The sequence below is a fragment of the Lynx rufus genome, unplaced genomic scaffold (assembly GCF_022079265.1).
Source record: "Lynx rufus isolate CCGP_SWC_20201006 ecotype Redwood Valley unplaced genomic scaffold, mLynRuf1.p SCAF_4, whole genome shotgun sequence".
Classification (NCBI taxonomy): Eukaryota; Metazoa; Chordata; class Mammalia; order Carnivora; family Felidae; genus Lynx; species Lynx rufus.
In genome coordinates, this window is record NW_025814856.1 from 683914 (window position 1) to 705775 (window position 21862).

At 55.0% G+C, this 21862-nt stretch overlaps 1 protein-coding gene across 1 annotated transcript in view; it reads right to left on the reverse strand.

Moving 5' to 3' along the window:
- The window catches only part of GNG7 (G protein subunit gamma 7), a 119006-nt gene extending 102049 nt beyond the window's left edge, over positions 1-16957 (reverse strand). The window contains exon 1 of the mRNA XM_047097396.1: positions 16925-16957. The gene's annotated coding sequence lies outside the window, so the exon portion shown is untranslated. The remainder of the gene's footprint in view (positions 1-16924) is intronic.
- Between the last annotated feature and the right edge of the window lie 4905 nt (positions 16958-21862).

Genomic DNA, 21862 nt, shown 5'->3' on the forward strand with positions numbered 1-21862 from the left:
ATAGTTCAAAAATTAATTCTACTAACTGGGGATAAGATTATATTAATTACCTAGCCCAAAATGTCAACAGTGCCTCGACTGAGACACCCAGATGCATGGCAAATGTAATTTAAAGAAATGACCACCGAAGAAATGATGTGTTAAAGATTACCTCCCCAGGGAAAGGAGGCAGAGAAACGGGAAACATGAGAAAGACTCATGATTAAGAGGGAAAAACAAAGGCAACCATCAATGCAGACCAATATGTAAGACAGAATGAGTCAGTCACAGCTGGGGATAAGAGATGGCATCCAAGATATGAAATCAAACAAAGTAGCAGCTATGGACTACCCCACAGGAAACACGAGGATCAATTTCAATTCAAGTGCACAGCCCAACCCATGCTTTAAAGACTGTTCCATGGAGATGGATTCTATGTGGACCTGAGCTCTAGGAATCTGCTTCCCAGAAGGCAGCGGTACAGTCACATGCAGTCAATGAACAGGCTATCCCACACAAAGAAGGAACCTAGTGCCCCCCACAAAAAGCAGACACCATACAGAACACCTCCACACATAATTTACTGGGTGTTGGCCACAAGCTTTCTAGAAAAGCAAACTTGAAGATTTTAGCTCTGAGCTTTTGGCCTCAAAAATAGCTTCTAAATTATAAAGGGAAAAATCTAGGTATTTTTCCCTCTGCCATTTTTATTTAACATTCTACCATTGGCATTTTCTAAGTATTCTTTGAAAACAATTTTCTAATGGCTGCCCATACATTTACATTGAGTTAATAATATACCATAAGTGATGTACCAATTTCCTTACTATTGAGTATGTAGACTGTTCCCAATTTCTGCTTTATAAATAATGCTAAAGTGAACATCTTTATGCCTGTCTCTAATTACTTTCTTAGTATACGTTCTTAGAGATGGCATTATGGGATTAGAGAGCATTAAATATTTTTAAGATTTTTAAAAACACACTACTAAGTTATTTTTGAAACAGATTACTCCATTTTATACTATCTTTCTGTCCACACCCTCATCAACACTGGTATCACTGTTTATTACTCCTCACCTACTTTAAAGGTGAAAAATAGACTCTTCTTGGGTGTTGTTGTTTTTTGTTTTTTGTTTTTGCAATAAACTTTTTACTTTGGAATATTTTTAGATATGCTGGAGTGTTGTAAGATAATACAGACAGTTCCTATATATCACTCACCTAGCTTCTCTTAAAAGTTGACAACTCACATCATCAGGGTGCATTTGCCACAACCAAGACATCAACATTGCTCGTTACTATTAACCAAACCCCACAGTTTATTCAGATTTCACTGGTTTTTCCACTAATGGCCCTCTTCTGTTCTAGGATGCCGTCTAGGATGCCACAGTGCATTTATCACACTTTCTATCTGTTGTCACTAATCCTTAGAACCACCTTATAAACTAAGGCTTAACATCTCCATTGTGCTGATAAGATAAGGCTCTGGAGAGGTTAAGTGACTTGCCCAAGTTGCACAGCTGGTGAACAGCCGGTCCAGATGCAAGCCACACATGAAAGACTCCAGATCTAGAAACACCATGAGCATGCCTCCCTCTCTCTCATCCCGTCCTCACCTCCTCCGAGCATGCAAAGCCTGGCCTCTAATTCCCCACTAACAAACCAGGTGATCCAAGCAAGGTGATACAAGTTGGGTAATCAACCTACATGACAGAATTAAGTCATTTATTCTCCCCTTCCACTAGCCACTCTGGGAAACTATTTCAAAGCAATATGCCATCTCATGACATCTCTGGATGCATCCTCAGAAATCACCTTTGGAAGGAGAAAAGACTCTTATACCTGAGAAATACAGTCCTAGGACTTGGCAATGAATCTCCCATTCAACCAAAATTGACCCCTTCCTGTTGGACCACTGACCTTACTCAGCACTGAGTGACCTCTGGCTGGGTGGGAGGCACTCTGAGATGGCCCCCTAGTGATCCCCAACTCCTGGTACTCATGCCTTGTGTCAGGACCTGCCCCTGAGCGTGGGCAGGACCTGTGCTTGTTCCTAACCTCTAGAATATGGCACAGGTGATGGGATGTCACGTCCACAATTATCCGACGTGACAAAGTAACTTCCATCTTGCTAGCAGACCGCCCCCTTTGCTGCTGTGATAAAGCAGGTTGCCTACCAACCAGCAGCCAAAAAACTGAGCGTGGCCTCCAGGCAACAGCCAAGAAGAACTCAACCATGCCAGCAGCCGCGTGAGTGGGCTTGGAGGTACAGTCTTCTTTCCCAGTTAAGTCTACAGCCCGGGCCGGCAATTTGATTGCAGCGTGAGAAACGTTGAGCAGAAGACCTAGCTACGCTGCACCCAGATCCCTGCCCCCACCCCCCAGAAACTGGGAGACAATAAACGTGTGGTTTCCAGCCACTAAGTTTGTAGCGATTTGTTATGCAGCATCAGCAGACAAATACAAGCTGTCTCTACCCCCAAAAGATGAAAACCCGAGATTTATTTGAAACCTACAAACCTGTATAGCTGAAGTATACAAGAGCAGCACAGCCCACTCTTGAAGGCACTCACAACCGCTTGGAATGGACTGCTCGAGGTGCACATTCTCCCAAGGTGACTGAGAATGTGGAGGAAACCTGCTTTGATGGGAGATCTGGGGGTGGTGAAGAAAACACAGATTTCCCTAGCGGACGCTCACAATTCAGATTCCTGCGCTCAACAGCATCTACTCCGTCAGGCGGTTTTTCTGCATTACGGAGTTCGAAAGCTGTTCTGTTGTATATCATCAAAAAGAAAAACTGATTCAGGAAATAACACTATACATTATATATATATATATCTCGTACTACTTTTCTTAAAACAGAACTGCTGTAACGCCTCCCCCTCTGGCTGAGACTAGAATAGATAAAAATCCAGATTTTTACACACTTGGGATTGGTAATGTTTTAACACATGGGAAATGCTATGGGGTTGCAAACTGCTTTATATTCTTCAAACATATTTGCAACCGTGCCAACCAGCCTAACAGTTGGATGTGTTCGTAAACGAACCAAAACACATCACGTTCTTGGGGACAGACGCACAGTGGAGACTAAAGTGTCTCTCTGCCCCCAGAGGGGCCTAATTAAACCCCCGAACCATCACAGAAAGTGGGGGTGTGGCTTCCGTGAGACACCCGGGTTCGGGGAACACGAAGGGACAGTGCTATGGCCAGGTTCAGTGTTATCCAATGAAAACCTGCAACTGAAAAGACCAGGAAATGCAGGCCAGCAAGGAGGAGGGGGTGTTGCTCAGAGGTCAAAGCAGGGAACATCATTCACCAAACTAGGCTGCTTCGAGACCAGAAAGATCAGGTTGCATGGCCCCTCTCGTGAGGACAGCTCTGAAGGACAGCCATGACCTAAATCGGTTCATGTGTGGGTCTCGATGCGTAGAGAACTGCCAGGAAAGCCGTTCCCCAGGGTCCTACAGGGCACAGAAGACAAACACGAAAACCGTGTTATTCCTTGCACATGGTTCTCAATGGGAGAAGTGGGACAATTCTGCCCCCGGGGGACGTGAGGCAATGTCTGGGGACATCTGTGGTTGTCACGGTGGGGGAGCTCCTGGCATCGAAGGGGTGGGGCCGGGGATGGCTGCTGTGCCCCCACAGAGAGTGAACTGCCCTGATGTCAGGAGGGCGGGGCTGGGGGTGGGCGGTGGGGGACCCCGCCGGGTCTGGCCCTCAGATCTAGAGGGACTCTTTCATCTTTATTACAGAGCCAAATCTGTGTCATCACCACAGAGGGGAAAACGGCCACTTAATTACATTTCCATGTGGGCCACCGAGAGTTTCCTTAGGGAGGCTGGCCGGGAGCATCACCTGGAGACCGGACTCCACGGTGCATCTCCAGAGCCGTCTAAGCCCAGCTGTCTAAGCCCCAAGTGTCACTCCATCAACTAGATGTCCCAGAGCAGCCTCAAATCTCAAACACGTTTTCTCTGGGTTTGATCCCTTTACAAACAAAGAGGGGCGATCCTGCCACCGGGTCGGCAGGGGCGGGCCTGATCCCACCCTTGGTTGGGTCCATGCCTGTGGTGGTGGCTGGGGAATGACGACGGCGGCACAGACGGAAGCCTATGTTAGCACACAGCAGAACAACAGCCCAAACAGAACAGCGATCACTACAGGCGGGTCACCAGCTCGCACACCATCCCATAACTTAGAACGATCATGGGTGATGATTCCTGTTCCTTTTTGCCCACAAGGAGACAGAAACAGGGAAGGTCTAATCACACAGGGAGAAAGTCATCCAGGGTGAGCAGGAATTCCAACCCGCAGCCTCACCATGCCACATTCCAGAAGGTTCCAGAAAGTTCCATAATTCCCAACATCTCACCTCCTACCTACTTTACTCCCTGGGTCCCTCTTTCTCAAAAGGGGACAGAACTTTCAAGCAGTGCCACATCTTACTCACTGATTTCTCCCAGAGACCCAGGAGCACCTTTCTGCCCTCCTGTGGCCGGTCAGGGCCGGGCCTGGCGAGACCTAAGTCAAGGGTGTGACTGCTTAGCAGACCCAGACGCAGAGGAATTCACGCCCTTGTGGTGGACTCACAAGGACATTACTTAAAATGAGAACATGCCTGTGATCACAGCCCTACAGGGCTTGACCTAAGGCAGGGGAGGGGAGGGCTCTCCGAGGAAAACAGGGCTGTTCCCCCAAGGCCCATTAAGGACGTCAATGGTCACACGCTCCAAAATATGACCACTTAGACCAAGAGATATTTTGTAGGGAGGGGCGGTTGGTAAAATACGCATAATATAAAATTTACAATTGTAACCCAGGTGTATGTTCCAAAGGCATCTAGTATATTTACACAGTTGTGCAATCATCACCTCTATCTAGTTCCGGAACATTCCATTTCCCCAAAAATAAACCCCGTCCCTCTTAGCAGTGGGATGAGCCTGTTCTAGACGTTTCACACACGCGGACTCACACCCCGTGTGGCCTCTCGTGTCTGGTTCCCTCCCTGAGCGTCGTGTGTTCAGGGTCTGTCCTCAGGGCGGTGGGTGCAGGCACCTCACTCCTGCTTGCGGCCGAGGGACACGCATGTGCGCGGTGAACACGTTCATCTGTGGATGTGGACACGTTGTGTATCCATTCATCCATGGATGGGCATTAAGTTGCTTCCACTTTTCAGCTATTGTGAACCTCACTACTGTGAACATGTGTGTGCAGGTTTTAGTGTGGACGTATGTTCTAGTTTCTTCGGGATGGATACCCAGGAGTGGAATCATTTGGTCAGATGGAAACTCCATGGGTAACTTTTTTTTTTTTGAGAGAGAGAGAGATAAAGAGAAAGAGAGAGAGAGACAGGGAGAGAGGAGTCAGGGGTTGAATACGAGCAGGGGAGAGGGGCAGAGGGAGAGAGAATCTTAAGCAGGCGCCACACCCAGTGTAGAGCCCAATGTGGGGCTTGAACTCACGACCCTGAGATCAAGACCTGAGTTTGTCGCTCAACCGACTGAGCCACCCAGGTGCCCTGACACCAAAATGTTTTAATACTAGGAAACAGGTGCCCCAGAGCCGGCTTCACATACACAATTCCACGGCTAGAAGGAAGTGTGGCTGGTCCAACCCTGAGACACACAAATCCTGGGCAAAAGGCAGTCGATACAATCAGGAACATTCTCAAGGAAGAGCTACGAAGTGAGGGAGCCCGGGGGCTGGGGTCCTTCCTGGCTAAGCACTCATTCTGAACCTCAGTTGACTCCTCTGAAGATTGGCCCTCAGAAGGGCATCTCAGGGAGTTGGGTAGAAGCCACCACACACGGTGTTAAATGGGAGACAAGGGTGGCCAGGAAGTCACCTTGACCGGAGCAGGAGGAGGGGGACGGAGAGGGCGGGACAGACAAACCAAGGAAAACTAAAGCTCAGTCTAAAGAAAACTGGGCCAGGCCCCCTGGCGACTGCAGAGTGGCCGGGAGTCCGGCAGGCCTAGGGCGCTGGTGGTGGGAGAACAGCGGACGCAGGGGCGGGTGGAGAGCAGGGCCAGGTGAAGACGTGGCCCCGGGAGGGGCGGGCTGGCAGGGAGCAGGCGGAGGACCCAGTGCAGAGGGCATTCCAGGCCAGGGAGACAGGAGCGAGACCCCAGGGGCGGGAGGGAGAAAAATCAACTGTGCCGAGAAAGCCGCCTGGGCAGGCCGGCGCAGGGTCCTGCCACGGACCAGGATGGAGCCCACGAGCAAGCGAGCGAACGAAAGAACGAACAAACGGGTTCAGCCTAGAGCAGAGGCACTCGAACCCTCCCGGAGCCCCCAGGGCTGAGCTGCGGAAGCAGCGGCAAATGGGCAAAAGTCCCGCCAGGCACAGAAGCACGAAGTCAATAAGTTTAATAACCGGGGATGGGCCCCACGCAGCCACCCCCTGGCCATCCACCCTGGACTGAAAGCATCTGTCCACACAAACGTCTGCACGCACACGTTCACAGCATCACAAGTCACAACAGCAAAGAGCGAAAGCAGCCCACGTGCCCATAGTGGACGCAGGGGTAAAGACAACGTGGTATAGTCACAGAACGGGACGTTATTCGGCCATAAAATATAAACGTGGTCCGACCCCAAGCACAAAACGCTCAGGGAGGGAATCGGACGCGAGAAGTCACATGGTGTGTGTGATCCCACGCATGTGAAACGTCCAGAACAGGCTGGGATGGGAAGGCGGCTCGTGCGGGCTGGGGGTGGGGGAGGAGTGGGGAGTCAGTGCTTTACGGGGACAGAGTCTCAGTCTGGGAAGATGGAAAGTTCTGGAGATGGACGGCGGGGGTGGCTGCACGACAGTGTGCCTGTGCTTGATGTCGCTGAGCCGTGTGCTTGGAAGTGGTCCCAATGGCGAGCCGGATGTTACGGGTGCCCAAACCGAAGCGGGCCCAGGGAACGGGGTGGGACGCCGGTGCCGCACTGAGCAGAGACGGACACGTAAACGGGGACGATGTGTGACGGATGCTCCCATCCATGGTGACAGCCACAGCTGACAGGTCCCCTCCCCCCGGAGGCAGGGCGCATGGCAGGGGATGGCCGTACACCCAGCACCTGGCATCATCCCGCGGCTGGTGGCTGAGCATCGCGAGGCCACAGAGGAAAAGGCCTCAGCGCGGCCAGACCACCCAGTGCTACAGGCGGTGGGACAGGCGGCTGGAGGGAATCCCGCCCTTCCCCCGGGGGGGCCCCACTGCTGCCCAGCTCTGCCTCCAAAGGACCCGCAAACACCTCCCTACAAAACAGCCTGCTTTGGGGCGCCTGGGTGGCTCAGTCGGTTGAGCGTCTGACTTCAGCTCAGGTCATGATCTCACGGTCTGTGAGTTCGAGCCCCGCGTCGGGCTCTGTGCTGACAGCCCGGAGCCTGTTTCAGATTCTGTGTCTCCCTCTCTCTCTGACCCTCCCCTGCTCATGCTCTGTCTCTCTCTGTCTCAAAAATAAATAAACATTAAAAAATTAAAAAAAAAAAAAAAAAACAACAGCCTGCTTTCCAGCAATCTTTCGCTTCCCTGGGCGCTGCATCCACAGGTGGACGGAGACCCACCGTGTCCCTTTGGGACGCAGGTGGTAGGGTGGGGAGGGTAGGAATGTGGGCGCCGGCAGGCGGTTTTGGGCCTTGGCCGCGAGTGTCCCAACTCTGCCCCCCAACCGAAAGCTCCCCCTACTTTTGTTAACATGTGGCATCTACGCAGGGCTGGGATGGACGTTCTGTCACCAGCACTGGGACCCATCCACACTCCTCACCAACGCAGGGGGTTGGGACAGGTGGGACCTGTGTGTCTCAGATCGGAAGGGGGACGGTTCTCCCCAACACCCTGCAGTGTCTGCGGCCACAACGTGTAAGATGATGATTTTCCAACTCCCCAGACTATCTCCAGTGTGGGTGTGGTGGAACCGGGAGAAAGTCAACGTCGCAGGCTGTGAAGATGGACCACAAAGCTGGCAGGACAGGGGATGGGGAACCCAGCACGGAGAGCAAAGGCAGGTGTCCCCGCCCCGGGCTCCTCTCTGCAGAAGGAAGGAAGGGTGAAAAGAGACTAATCCAGGGCTCTGAGCACCCGGTGGGTAGGCAAACACTGCTTGTGACAGGTGGCCAAGGTCAACACCGTCAGTGATGTCATGTGGGTGGCAGAGACCCCTGGTGTGATGTGACAAGAAGGGCACCTCACCACTGTGTGTTCTACCCCCAAACCCGTAACCCCTGGTCTGATCACAAGGAAACATGAGACAAACCCAGGTTGGGGGTCGTAGTGAAAAAATCCCTAACCATGGGGCGCCTGGGTGGCTCAGTCCGTTGAGCGCCAGACTTCGGCTCAGGTCACGATCTCGTGCTTCGAGGGTTCAAGCCCTGCGTAGGGCTCTGTGCTGACAGCTCAGAGCCTGGAGCCTGCTTCCGATTCCGTGTCTCCCTCTCTGTCTGCCTCACCCCCGCTCGTGGTCTCTCTCGCTCTCAAAAATAAATAAACATAAAAAAAAAAAATCCCTAACCAGGTGTCCTCAAGACTGTCCAGGCATAAAAGACAAGGGGTGTCAGAGAGGCTGTCACAGCCCAGAGGGGCCCAGTGTCATGTGAGGCCCTGGATGGGGTCCTGGGACAGGACAGGACATTAGAGGAAAAGTAGTGACGTGCACACGAAGCACAGGCCTTGGAGAGCAGCAACACAGGCACATTAACCTCCGAGGGTGGCAGGCACCGGGGAGGGGGGGTGCGGATGTTAGCTAGCACGGGGGTGCCCTGCACTGCCTTCGTGACTTGTCTGTACACCAAAAACTAGCCCAAAGTTGACATTCTATCAAAGAAAAAAAAAAGAAAAACCAGGTCTCAGAACTCAGGGCACGATCTTTTTCAGAGGCTCCCTCAGAGACTTCCCCGATCCCCGTGCCCCACTTCTCAGCCAGGGGAAGGGGAGCAGAGAGGGGCAGGGACCTGGTCAATTTAGGATCGAGAGGCAAGGCTGGGACTGAGATTCTGTAACCCTGGTCCCCCGTCCTTCTGAGCCCCAATACAGGTGTCTGAAGCTTGTGAACAGCGTGGACATCCCTTCGTTTTCTTTACACAGAGCTGAGAGCCTCCTGGAACCTTCAGTGCCACACAGACGCGGAGGGAGAGAAGAAAGACAGGCGCCGATCTGTTTCTCAAACAATAAGGAATGCCCGGCCTGCCCACAAAGCCCCCCGCCCCATTTCCTCCCATCACCTCTCGTTGCCAAATGAAATAACTGTACATTCCCAAAGCAGCGGTTGGCCAAAAGACAGACGAAAGCAAACGAAAACAAACCTTCCACTTCTCACCCTGGCCTCAAATATTTAAAACTCAGCCTCCCTGAAGAACTCACGGCTTGTCTGTGCTCAACCTAAAGAGAAAAGCATTTCTAAGTTGAGTGGGTGTCAAACACAGAATCGTCCTTGGCTGCAGATGGTGAAATTCACCGTGACCCACTGGGTTTTCAAACGGGGGCTCGGGGCAAACTGTCACTCCTGGACATCGTTCTAAACGACACCCATCGCCTGACATCAAAACAGTCCGTCTGAATGTGCATTTGGCAACCACTGTGTTGCCTTTTTTACTTTTGTTTACCTGACAGGCTTTCTCGATTTATCACTCAAAGCCACGAGCAGGAGACATTTATATGCAGTGTTACGCTCGGGCGTCTTTAAGTAACATGATAATGAATGTCACTGGCATTTTCAAATGGGATCTATTTGGAGCTATCAGATGTCATAGTTCATCAAATCTAAGATCCCATTATCTCTAAAATCGGCTGTTCTGTGTCGTGACCCTAAAGAAATTAAATGATCAGTCTCCCTCAGTACGGGCACCATGCGATGGGGAAAAAAAAAAAATCACCCTGTGCATTTGTCCCCAGATCATTAACCTCTGCTCAACCAGGAGGCTGCAGGGGGTCCAAGAGCCCAAGGACAGCGGCAGAGGCAGCTCTCTGAAGTCGAGCGTCACTTGCTCTCCCAAGGGCAGTGCTAAATTGAAAGGATAACGCTGGACTATGAAACCCCCAAGTTCAAGTCCCAGCACTGCCGTGAGCCCAGGAAACCCGGCCGATTCCTCGTCTGTAAATCACACAAGTTAGTCTAGCAGGGCTGACAAACCTCTTCTGTAGGGGCCAGAGAATCGGTATCACGTGGTCTCATATGTTGTAGCCTGAAAGCCACCGCAGGCAACTTGTCAACGAATCTGTATGTCTCTATGACAATAAAACTTTATTGATGGACACTGGAACTTGAATTCTAATCAGTTTTCATATATCAGGACAAATTATGCTTGTCTTGATTTTTTTAACCACTTCAAATGTAAAAACCATTCTCCGCCTGAGGGCCACATAAAAAACAGATGATGAGGGGCGCCTGGGGGGCTCAGTCGGTTAAGCGTCCGACTTCGGCTCAGGTCACGATCTCGCGGTCCGTGAGTTCGAGCCCCGCGTCAGGCTCTGGGCTGATGGCTCAGAGCCTGGAGCCTGCTTCTGATTCTGTGTCTCCCTCTCTCTCTGACCCTCCCCTGTTCATGCTCTGTCTCTCTCTGTCTCAAAAATAAATAAACGTTAAAAAAAAATTTAAAAAAAAAAGATTACTTTCACCTATTTTGCCTTGTTGAACGTGGCTGGCCGAATGGTTCCAATTACCAACACAGGGTGGGATCATGTTTCTAGAATCCTGTTTGTTTGTTTGTTTGTTTGTTTCAGTTTATATGGTTTTACAAAGTTTTTTTTTTTAATGTTGATTTATTTTTTGAGGGAGAGACAGAGTGCGAGTAGGGGAGGGGCAGAGAGAAGGAGACACAGAATCGGAAGCAGGCTCCAGGCTCCGAGCTGTCGGGCACAGAGCCCGACATGGGGCTTGAACTCACGAACCGTGAGATCATGACCTGGGCTGAAGCTGGATGCTCAACCAACTGAGCCACCCGGATGCCCCTCTAGAATCCTGTTTCTATTCAACGGTACAGTTTCTTGGAGTAGAGAGTATAGAACAATAATTCGCAGAAGACTCCATAGGCTACAGGGTTACATCTTTCCCAAAAGGTACTCAAGGTTACTATGCTATTCTTATCCCTTTGCCCATAAAAGCAAAATAGTGTGTGTGGCGGGAGGGGGGGGGTGAATCGGTGGGGCACAGGGGATGTTTTAGGGCAGTGAAACCACTCCGTGTGGGACCCTAATGGCGGATACGTGTCTTTATGAATCAGCCCAAACCCACACTACACCACCAACAGTGAGCCTATGGACACGGCTGTAGGCTCACCACCTGTAACAAATGCCCCATCTCACGGGGGACTTTGATAGTGTGGGAGCCTGCTGGGGGGTGGGGGCCAAGGGGGACACAGAAAATCCTTCTGCTCAAATTGGTTGTGGACCTAAAACTGCTTTAAAAAATAAAGTCTATTTAAAAAAAAAAGCCCCAATGTGCCTTTTTACTTTGATCACAGATTCATAAAATCATCGCTCAGCCCAATGGTTCCCAACCAGCGGGGATTTCCCCTGGGGACACTGGGTGATGTCTGGGGACATGTGCGGTGATCGTGATGGGGGTGCTCCTGGCCTCGAGGGGGTGGGGTCAGGGATGCTGCAGGACGCCCCATGGAGAACAACCTGACCCAAATGTCAGCAGTGCCGAGGGGGAGACCCTGAGGGAAATGACGTGGAAGGATTCAGCCCTGCCTCGGGGCTCGCACAAGGTGGGCTGCACCCCCCACCTGGCAAACTGGCCAGTGTGAAGCTTGTCTCTGGCCTGTCCTTCACGCAGGACTCCTCCCTGCCTCTGCCCCCAGAAGGCTTCCTTTCTCACAGCACTTATGGAGTTCCTGGGATGCACAGGCCTGGGCCTGTCTCCACCACCCCCCGGGACCCCCACTCAGACAGCAGGCCAGGGACAGAACGGCCCTGGGTCCCCTGTCTCCACGCCTCCCCACGCATGCACACAAGCGTCTCATTCACGTGGTACTCCCGGAGCCTGGCACCCGTTCTGATGCTTAAAATAGGCACACAAGCAGCCTTTGTTGGGGAGAGGAAGGAAGGAAGGAAGGCAGGCTTCAGACAAAGGAGACAGCAAACCGCACCATCCAGGAAAGGGGGAGTGCTGGGCGGGTGGCAGGGAGGACCAGGAGGGGCGGGTTCCTACAGTCAAAGTGAAGGTCACTCTGCAAAGGTGAGGCGGGGCCAACTCCTGTGGTGCCACCAAGGCTGCACGAGGCATTTGGATCTTGTCAAGTGGGGGATGAGCTGGTAGAGGTGGCCGGGAACTGACGATACATCTATGCCTTTACAGAGCGGGTTCTGGCCGTGCGGAGCCACCCGCTGAGTGGGCCGTGAGGCCGGCCCACCAGCTAGGATGCGTGGAACCAGAGACGGCGAAGCAGTTCACTCAGGCGGAAAAGAGAGAGGCAGAATTCGGATGGCTGACACCCGGGCCACCCCCAAGCTTCAACTGAACAGGCCACCAAGCGCCAGGAAAAAAAGCCACTTAAATAGCAGCTTGATGGTTCGGTCCCAAAACGTGGGGGCAACCCAGAAGTCCACTGCCAGGCGAACGGATAGACAAGGATGGTCTGGCCACAGGGTGGAATATTACTCACCCATGAACAGGAGCGAGGCGCCCACCCCCGCCGCCCCGCGGACGGACCCCGAACACGCGACGCTCAGGGAGGGAACCAGACACGAGAGGCCACGCGGGGTGTGAGTCCACGTGTGTGAAACGTCCAGGACGGACTCATCCAGGGACAGGAAGGGGGGCTCGTGGGGGCCGGGGGCTGGGGAGGGGGGGAACAGGGAGCGATGGTTAACGTTTATAGGGATCTTACTGGGGTGATGGAAGGTTCTAAAGGTTTACGGGGATGGTTGCACAGCTCCATAAACTTCCCAGAAAGCTGAACTCTATGCTTCAACTGGCTGAGTTTTACGACATGGAAATTGTACCTCAATTTAAAAAGTGAAAAGCAGTAAGATCTTCTACTTTGCCAAGTTCCCAGGGAAAACTAGTAGCCGTTTCTGGAAGAGTCTCAGAGCTGCCCAAGTCCCCCCTGCACTCCAGCTGGCAGGGGGGACCAGGAGGAGGACGGAAGGGACCCTCCGGGACAAGTGACTCCACCTTTTCGGCTCTTCCACCTGGTGTCTAAGGTGTGGCGGGTGACACGCACGGTGAATTTTCTCCAGAGCCTGTAGAGAGAGAGGCCACGCCGAAGGGTAGCACAAGACAGAAGCCATGGGAAGCGAGGTCCAGAACTGGCCAAAAGACCAGTGGGAACCTGAGGGAGGCCCCCTGGATGGCAGGGGCCATGGGACTCTGGCGTGCGTGGCACGGGAGACAAACCCTCCCAGGACGAAGACTCAGCTTGGGCCGTCACCCACTGGCTGCCACCGTGGGGCACAAAGGAAGGCAGTTGTAACTCAACGCCCGGCAATCCCACAACTATCCTGGTAACCGTCCCCTCTAGAGAGCTCCAGAAAGTTCCAAAGTCACGGAGGCCACACACAACAGCCCTTTTGTAAGAAACTGCAAACAGCTTCAAGAGTAGGAAGGACCTAGTAAAATGCCTTTTTTTTAAAGACTCTTATCGGTTTCCAGATGCAAATGAGAAAATTCGTAACAACACCTTGAACGGAAGCAGCAGCTTTTTACTCGGCTACGTGCTGTACAAAAATAACGCCTCCACTCTGTAAACACGGAGCTGGGTCTGTGTGTTAGGGTAATTCGTATTCAGCTGTCCCTCCCTTCAAACCATAGGGCCCAGGCTTCACGAAGCACGGAACAAAAACAGGAAACAATGGCATCAGTCACGGGTATTTTCTAAATAAGACCAAGAATCGCCCAAACAACTGTGGCATCTCTGGAAGCCTCATGCGCTGGGTTAAAAACGGGGGAGACGACTCGAACACGCTGGTGCCTCTCAATGCCTGCGACGTATCCATTCGTCCCGTGTATAAAATCACGGTAGCAAGGGTTGGAAAGTCACACAAAAGACGCACTGAGAAAGAAGCCAGCATTTCTAAAAGCCTCTAAGTGCGGTTTTCAACTCAAAACGAGAGCACTAGGTGATCTCAAGGCGACCCCAAATCTGAATGGCTGCACTTCCTAAGGATCAAAGGTGACGACGTGTGGGCTTTAAAAGGGAAACTAACTTGGGTCTTGGGGGTGATTCTGCGCCCAGGGGGCAGTGGGACGTCTGTGGTTGTCACGACTTGGGGCGCTCCTGGAATGGAGCAGGTGGGGACCAGGGGCGCTGCTCAGTCCCCACAGCACCCAGGACACCCCCAGAGAGTGCCCCTGCCCCAGTGTCGGCGATGCCGAGTGGAGAGACCCGGGTCCATCACATGAGCTCCAGAAGCAGAGCTCACATATTTAAAGAGCATATAATTGCGACCCCTGGGGTACACGTTGGAATGGCTCCTGGGGGGGGGTACCCCTAAATCAGAATGACCCGTGCAGCCTTCTCTTAAGTGGATGTGCCTGTTTCTGGACAAACCTTCTGAATCTCCTGGTGTCAGAACCTTCTTCCTTTTTCGTTTTTTCCTCAATTTTAACGACACGGACCTTTCTTTCCCCTCTGGAAATTCTGTCTTAAAGCTCCAGGGGTGACTGTCAACTGCACCCCAAGGCTGAAGGACGAGAGTCAAGCTCCAGCTGATTCCTTCCCTCCCCCACCCTCTGTGACAACCCAGTAATTCTACCCACCCACCTTCCCCCCCTCCCAAAAAAGCCTTAATTTAGAACATTATTATCGATGTCTCACGTCCCCTCGCCACGTGCCAGGAGCGTGCTGGGTGGCACCTCCCCTCTTCTGATCCCCCAGCAGCCCTGTGAGGTGCCTCCTGCTGCTTTCTTACACCCATTTCACGGACAAGCAAGCCAGACTCCCGGAGCAGCTGGAGCTGATGGGGGGGGACCGCAGGCCGGCCCTCCCGAGCCCACTCCACTCTGCATTTCTGCAAGACCTCAGCATCCGACGGGACACGTTTCTGAACTGCATCCTGGACCCCTAGCAGCAATGGGAGCCTCCGAGCCGCGCGTCCTCACGCCTGCCTTCTCCCACCCACCTTCCAGCCCCTAGCAACCCCCGCCCCCCAGGAAAAACAAAGTGCCACCCACATCCCCACATCCGTCAATACCATCGTCCCCAAAACTCCCACCTTGGTTCCTCGACTCCTGAGCCCAAAAATTCCTGAAATATTCAGTCCCCGACACGAGCCTTTCTGCTTCCGGGACATTCATTCTCCTTATACCCTACGTCCTAGGAGCAGCCCCCCCAGAGTATGCCGGACCCATGTCTCCTCCTGCTCACTGCTGCCACAGGGTCTCTGCCTCCCCACCTTCTACACCAAATGATCAGCCTCCCAAAAGTAGGGGGCGAGTGGCCTCCACGATACTAGTAACTGACCAAGACCCCCCATTTCCTCCTGACTAGTCACACCCCCCCCCAAACACCTGCACAGGCTTCCCAGCCCTCTATGCCTCCAGCATGGGTCCCCACGGCCCTGGGACTCCTACTCAAAGTGGCCGGCCTTACCCTCGTGCCTCAGCCCCCCCCGCCCGGTGCCCCCTTTCTGAGCTCACCCTCACCAGGGACTCCTCAATCACCCCTCCCCCGGTCCGCAACTCCACTCCCAGCCCCGGTTCAAATAACCTCCACCTTCAACTCTAGCCCCGACCCCTTCCCCTGCTGGCCCAGCCCCCAACTCCACCCCCACCCCCCTCCTCAGAGGACCTCCATCCCAATCCAAGCCCAGGCCCTAATGACAGCCCCAGACCCTCCTCTGCTGACTCTGACCCCCAACCCCAGCCTAGACCCCCGGACCCAGCCCCTTCCTCACTGAACACGACTCCCCAACTCCAGCCAGGAAACTGGACCCCCACCCCAGCCCCTTCCTCATGGTCCGCGACCCCCAACTCTGGCCCCGACCCCCACCCCAGCCCCTATCTCACTGACCATGACCCCCAACTCTGGCCTAGACCCCCTGACCCAGCCCCTTCCTCACTGAACACGACCCCCAACTCTGGCCAGGACTCCCACCCCAGCCCCTATCTCACTGACCGTGACCCCTAACTCTGGCCTAGACCCCCCGACCCAGCCCCTTCCTCACTGAACACGACCCCCAACTCTGGCCAGGACCCCCACCCCAGCCCCTTCCTCATGGTCCGCGACCCCCAACTCTGGCCAGGACCCCCACCCCAGCCCCTATCTCACTGACTGTGACCCCCAACTCTGGCCAGGACCCCCACCCCAGCCCCTATCTCACTGACCGTGACCCCCAACTCTGGCCAGGACCCCCCGACCCAGCCCCTTCCTCACTGAACACTACCCCCAACTCTGGCCAGGACCCCCACCCCAGCCCCTTCCTCACGGTCCGCGACCCCCAACTCTGGCCAGGACCCCCACCCCAGCCCCTATCTCACTGACCGTGACCCCCAACTCTGGCCAGGACCCCCACCCCAGCCCCTATCTCACTGACCGTGACCCCCAACTCCGGCCTAGACCCCCCGACCCAGCCCCTTCCTCACTGTCCACGACCTCCAACTCTGGCCAGGACCCCCACCCCAGCCCCTTCCTCACGGTCCGCGACCCCCAACTCTGGCCAGGACCCCCACCCCCAGCCCCTTCCTCACGGTCCGCGACCCCCAACTCTGGCCAGGACCCCCACCCCCAGCCCCTTCCTCACTGAACACGACCCCCCAGCTCTGGCCAGCACCCCTACCCCAGCCCCTTCCTCACTGACCGCGACCCCCAACTCCAGCCCGGACCCCCGGCCCAAGCCCCTTCCTCAGCTGACTCCGACCCCCAACTCGGTCCGCAGCCAAATCGGAGCGCCCTCCCTGGGCTGGCCGCCCCCGCCAGCCCTCCTCCCCGGCCGCACCCTGTCCCCCGGGCCCGAGGCGAGGGCGGCGGAACCCGGCCCGGCCCGCGGTTGCGAGCGCCCTTACCTGCGCTCCGGCCGCCGCGGCCGCCTCAGCCCCGCCGCGCAGCCGAACCCGCTGCCTAGCCGGCGAGCGCCCGCTCCCACCGCGGGGCGGGGCCTACTCCCGGGGGGCGGGCACTGGCAGCCCGCTCGGCCAATCGAGAGCCTCGGCGGCGGGAGGCCCCGGCCGGGGCGGGGCGCAGGGCAGGCAGCGGGGTAGGCTGCGCCCAGGCGAGGGGGCGGTGCCCGCGATGTGGGCGGGGCCAGAAGGCGGAGCACTGAATGGCACCGCCGCTGGCCACCCGCGAACGATGAGCACGGCGCGGGGGGCGGTGCTATGCTAATATGCAAATAGTCCCGCTGTGGTGGACTCCACTGCTGACGACCAGCGGATTTCCAGAGGTGACTCGATGACGTCAGCCGGGTGCGAGGCGCTTCGCGAATTCGAATCCCCAGCGGGGCTGCGAGTTCGAATCCAACATCCTAGCCTCACTTGAGGGAGAAGTGTATCGCTTCCTAACCAGCAGGACAGTAATGACTGCTCCCTTATTTTGAATCTTCTGCGTAAGGCTAAGAGGTGAAATTACATTGTCTGCGTTTTACAGCGGCGGTAACTGAGTCTCCGACAAGTTAAACCCAAGGTCATTTGCCTAAGCCTAGCTCATAATTTCCAGGGTTTCTTAATTTCCTAACTCCTGGGCCTGGATCTAAAAAAGCAGCTGGGGCACCTGGGTGGCTTAGTCGGTTAAATGTCTGACTTAGGCTGACTTCAGCTGGGGTCGTGATCTCACAGTCCGTGAGCCCGAGCCCCATGTCGGGCTCTGTGCTGACAGCTCAGAGAAACCGCAGCTTGCTTAGGATTCTGTGTCTCCCTCTCTCTGTTCCTCCCCCGCTCACTCTCTCAAAAATAAAAAAATAAAGATTAAAAATAATAATAATAAAATAAATAAATAAGCACCTTCCTAGGCACCCACCCACATTGAATGATACAGAATCCTATAAGAACTGGACCCCTGGAATGTGCATTTTTATTTTTGGGGGGGGGGAATGTGTATTTTTAATAAGCTCCCCCGGTGATGTTGAAAAACGTGTGGTTTGTCTCCAAAATTATCCAGCAATCACGGAGGGGAGAATTTCTCACAGGGGATGACGGACCTCCAGATTCTGGGACTTCTAGAACTTTCTGCAAAGCTGACATTCTGTGATCTGAGCCTCTGGCCTCCCAGCTGAGCCCCCACAGGGCTCCTGTCTTCCCTGCAGGAACCTCCCGATCATCCTTTGCAGTGCACAGAGAGAACCAAGTGCCTGGGGCCCAGCCTCTCACTCCGCAGTCCACATCTCCACAAAGGAATTGTTACCTAAACAAGGGTCACAGATTGGTGGCCCTCGGATGAGATGTGGCCCCAAAGTGCTTTAAAAATGTAAGTTTGTTGCCAACATTTAAAAATAAGGACGTTTCACAAGAAGAAATCTGGATTTCCAGGCACCCTTGAAAGGTCAGAAGGAAGGTCTGGCCATTCCTGGGCCACTTGGGTGACGTGGCTGAGCTTGCTTCACTCGAGGGCATCATCATGTGGCCCTAAAGACAGAGCAGGACCGGGACTGCGGTGAGGCAAGCACTTTCCTCAAATCCAAAGCCTAAAGGGGCCCCATGAAAAACAAACCAAAACCCTGCTATCAAGATAAATACTATGCTACTGCAATATTTTAAAAATTCAAAATAAGTGCAGAAATGATCCAGGAAGAACAAAATACCAAAATTTTAGGAAAGACAAGATCTGACGTTGCACTTGGACCAGCCAGGAGCTTTGCTTCTCCCAGGCCCTGACAGATCCTGTCTTTATTTAAAACATCGGTATGTTTTCACCACGGTTTCCTTTGCATTAAACACTGCTTTGACATATGTATCTCCATGGCTGAGTTCTTGGCATCCCCCACTCAAGCTCTGTGCTCCTAGCGAGTGCCTCAGTCTTCTCACCCTCATCTTGCCCCTGCTCGTAAGTTTGCAAACTCTGCCCCCAGCCCACATTTAGCAGATGGGGAAGCTGGGGCCCCGCGGATTCCTCCCCGTGTGAAAGGCGGCTCGATGCACCTGCTCGTTCCTCACAAGGGGCTGCAGAGAGGATGGGCTCCAGCAGCGCCTGTGAGGTCTCTTGTGGGGGGGCCCCCCGGGGGGAACGCTGAACTGTCTTCGTGGCAAACGTTCGACCTCTTCCCACAGCCCCTTCCTTTGTCCCCACCCTTCACCCCCATCCCCCACCTCCTCCATCCTCCATCCCTCACCTCCTCCTCATCACTTGCCCCCACCCTTCACGTTTCTCATCTTTTGCAGGGCTGCCTCCCCCCCCCCCAAAGAAAGGACACTGACGGGGAATGGAGGATCCACTTTTTTATTGCAGGAAGACTATTTCTAGAGCAAATGCTACACAGACCCCACAATGGGGGGCAGGGGGCACCCACATGCGGGGGGGAGAAGGGGCAGGGGTGGAACCACAGCAAGCATGACCTGGCACGGTCCCCAGGACAGGGGATGCCCAGGCAGGAAGGGCCAGCAGCAGGCGCAGGCTCCTACCCCTCCTGCTGCAGGATCCCTCTCCCCAGGGAACCAGTGCCTGGGGTGGGAAAGGCCTGGAGGTGGGCGGGGTCTCAGGGAGATTGTGCTATCAGGGTGTGTCCCTGAGAAAGGGCTGCAGACACCTGCCCGGCAAGGCCCAGGAAAAGCTCCCAGGGTGGGGGTGGGGGGAGCATCACCAGATGCTGTTGGGCCCTGGACCCGCCACAGGATGGAGGAGCCCAGCTGTGCCCAGGCAGGACGCTGCCAGCTCTTCCAAGGGCCCGTCCACGTGCCAGGTGGTGACACACACATGCACACACACACTCCCTCCCTCTCTACACGGTGTGCTCAGTAAACGTCTGTGGAGTCACACGGACACAGGGAAAGTCAAACACGCTGCTACCACGATGGACACGAACAGCCCCTCTTGCCTACGAACGGTCCCCGCGTGGTCGCACGACTGTCCAGCCACAGGGCCTTTCTCTCTCACACGTGCGCACACACACACAGGTCAGTCCCAACGCTGCCAGCAACCCCAGGTTGAGACCCATGTGGCGAGGAGCCGAGGGTGGCTCTGGCTGTCGTCCAGCGAGCCTCTGAGCCCCTTGGTCCCGCGACAGCAGAAGACTGAATGTTGCCAACAGCCGTGTGAGCTTGGGAGCGCACGGTTCCCCACTCAGCCTTCAGATGAGACTGCAGCCAGCCCGTGCTCCGATCGCAGCCTCGTGAGGTCCCGAGTAGGAGACGAGGTGAGCCACCCCCAGGCTCCTGACCCACAGGGATGGAGGTGATAAACGTGTGTTGTTTCAAGTTGCTGATTTGTGGCCATGTGTTTGTTAGGCAGCATCTTCTGACTGATACAGAGTTCGAGCCAAGAGCCACCTTGCTACAAAGTCAGACAGGACTCGTGTTCCTCAGGCAGAACGAAACGGTTTACAGACACTGTCCTATGAGCCACGTCCCCCGCTCCCCCAAATACGGTCACTTACAATCACACTTACGCTGGTACAAAGGTTCCCACCAACACAAATATCCACTCCTATGGACAACTGCACCGCCCACCCCTACGTGTAGCCTACACCATCATTACATACACAGACTATCACAGTAACACCCTACCCGAATGACAGCCACACACACACACACACACACACACACACACACACACACACGAGTGTACGCGTAGACACAAGCCATCTGCCTGTCCACGCCAAGTTGCACAAATGCACCACCCATGGTCACCGCACCCCCCCCCAGGCCTACAGCCCACCTCATGGCTTGTCAGACACAGTCCCATGGGGTCCCATGAGTGTGGCGTTATCTAGACAGTCTGGAGCACTCAGAATCTCCTGGTGGAGGTAAAGCCCTGACCCCAGGAGACACGCCTTCCTGGGCAGACCCCCTCTCTCTGGGGCACAGCTGGTGGGAGACAGACTCTGCCTTGAGCCCCCTCAGATCCTGCCGGTGCTGGGTCCAGCCGCCTGCCCCTGGATGGGGCCCCGGGTACCGCCTCCCCAGCACCCCATGTCCCCCTGCCTGAGGCTCGGTGGTGACACACTGTGCCAGTCTGTGGGCCGTTGTCTGGGGACACCCTCCATATTCACGCTGGACAGTCCCCTTGGGTTGTGCTGTGGCCATGGGCCAGTCCTAGGCCTCCCCTGCCTGCACCCCAGCCTCACCTCAGGCTGGGCGAGCAGTGGGACTCCAGGCTGGCGGGGTGCTGTCGCAGGCTCTGTGGTTATTGCCTGGTGGCCTGAGACCCATCCTGCAAGCCTCCCCCCCACCGCCCCCACCCCCGAACCGAGGCTGTGGGAACAGAGGTGAGGACTGATCTGGGACCTGGGGTGGGGGCACAGGCCAGAAGTCACGAAGGATGGAGCAGGGGCAGTGTATATTAAACACCAAAAAGGAGGAACCGAACTCTGAGGTCCGTGTGCATTTCAACTCTCCCCCCCGCCCCCAGCAAGGTCACAGTGATCTAATGGGGGAGACACAGGTCTGGCTCGGGGCGCCCAAGGGAAAGAGACAGAGATGGGCAGAGACAGGGGAGACCTGGCGTCCTCGGGCTCAGCGGGGACGGGCAGCTTCCCCATTTTCTCATGTGCGGATCCAGGGGGCCACCTCCAGCACTTGGCTTTGGGGGGTGCAGACAGGGCTGGGGGGCAGAGAAGGAGGGAAGGCAGAGCCGTGCGGCAGAGCCAGGTTGGAGCCCCAGACCCGCCGTGGGCTCACTGGGGCCTCGGTTTTCCCCCCCGCAGAGGTGTCGGATGAAGGAAGGGAAGAAGAGAGATGAGAGGGAGAGAGAAGGAGAAGCGGGGGGGTGGGGGGTGGCGGGGAGGATCGAGGGACGGGAGCGGAGGGCTGGAGGAGGAGGAGGAGGAGGAGGAGGAGGAGGAGGAGGAGCAGGGG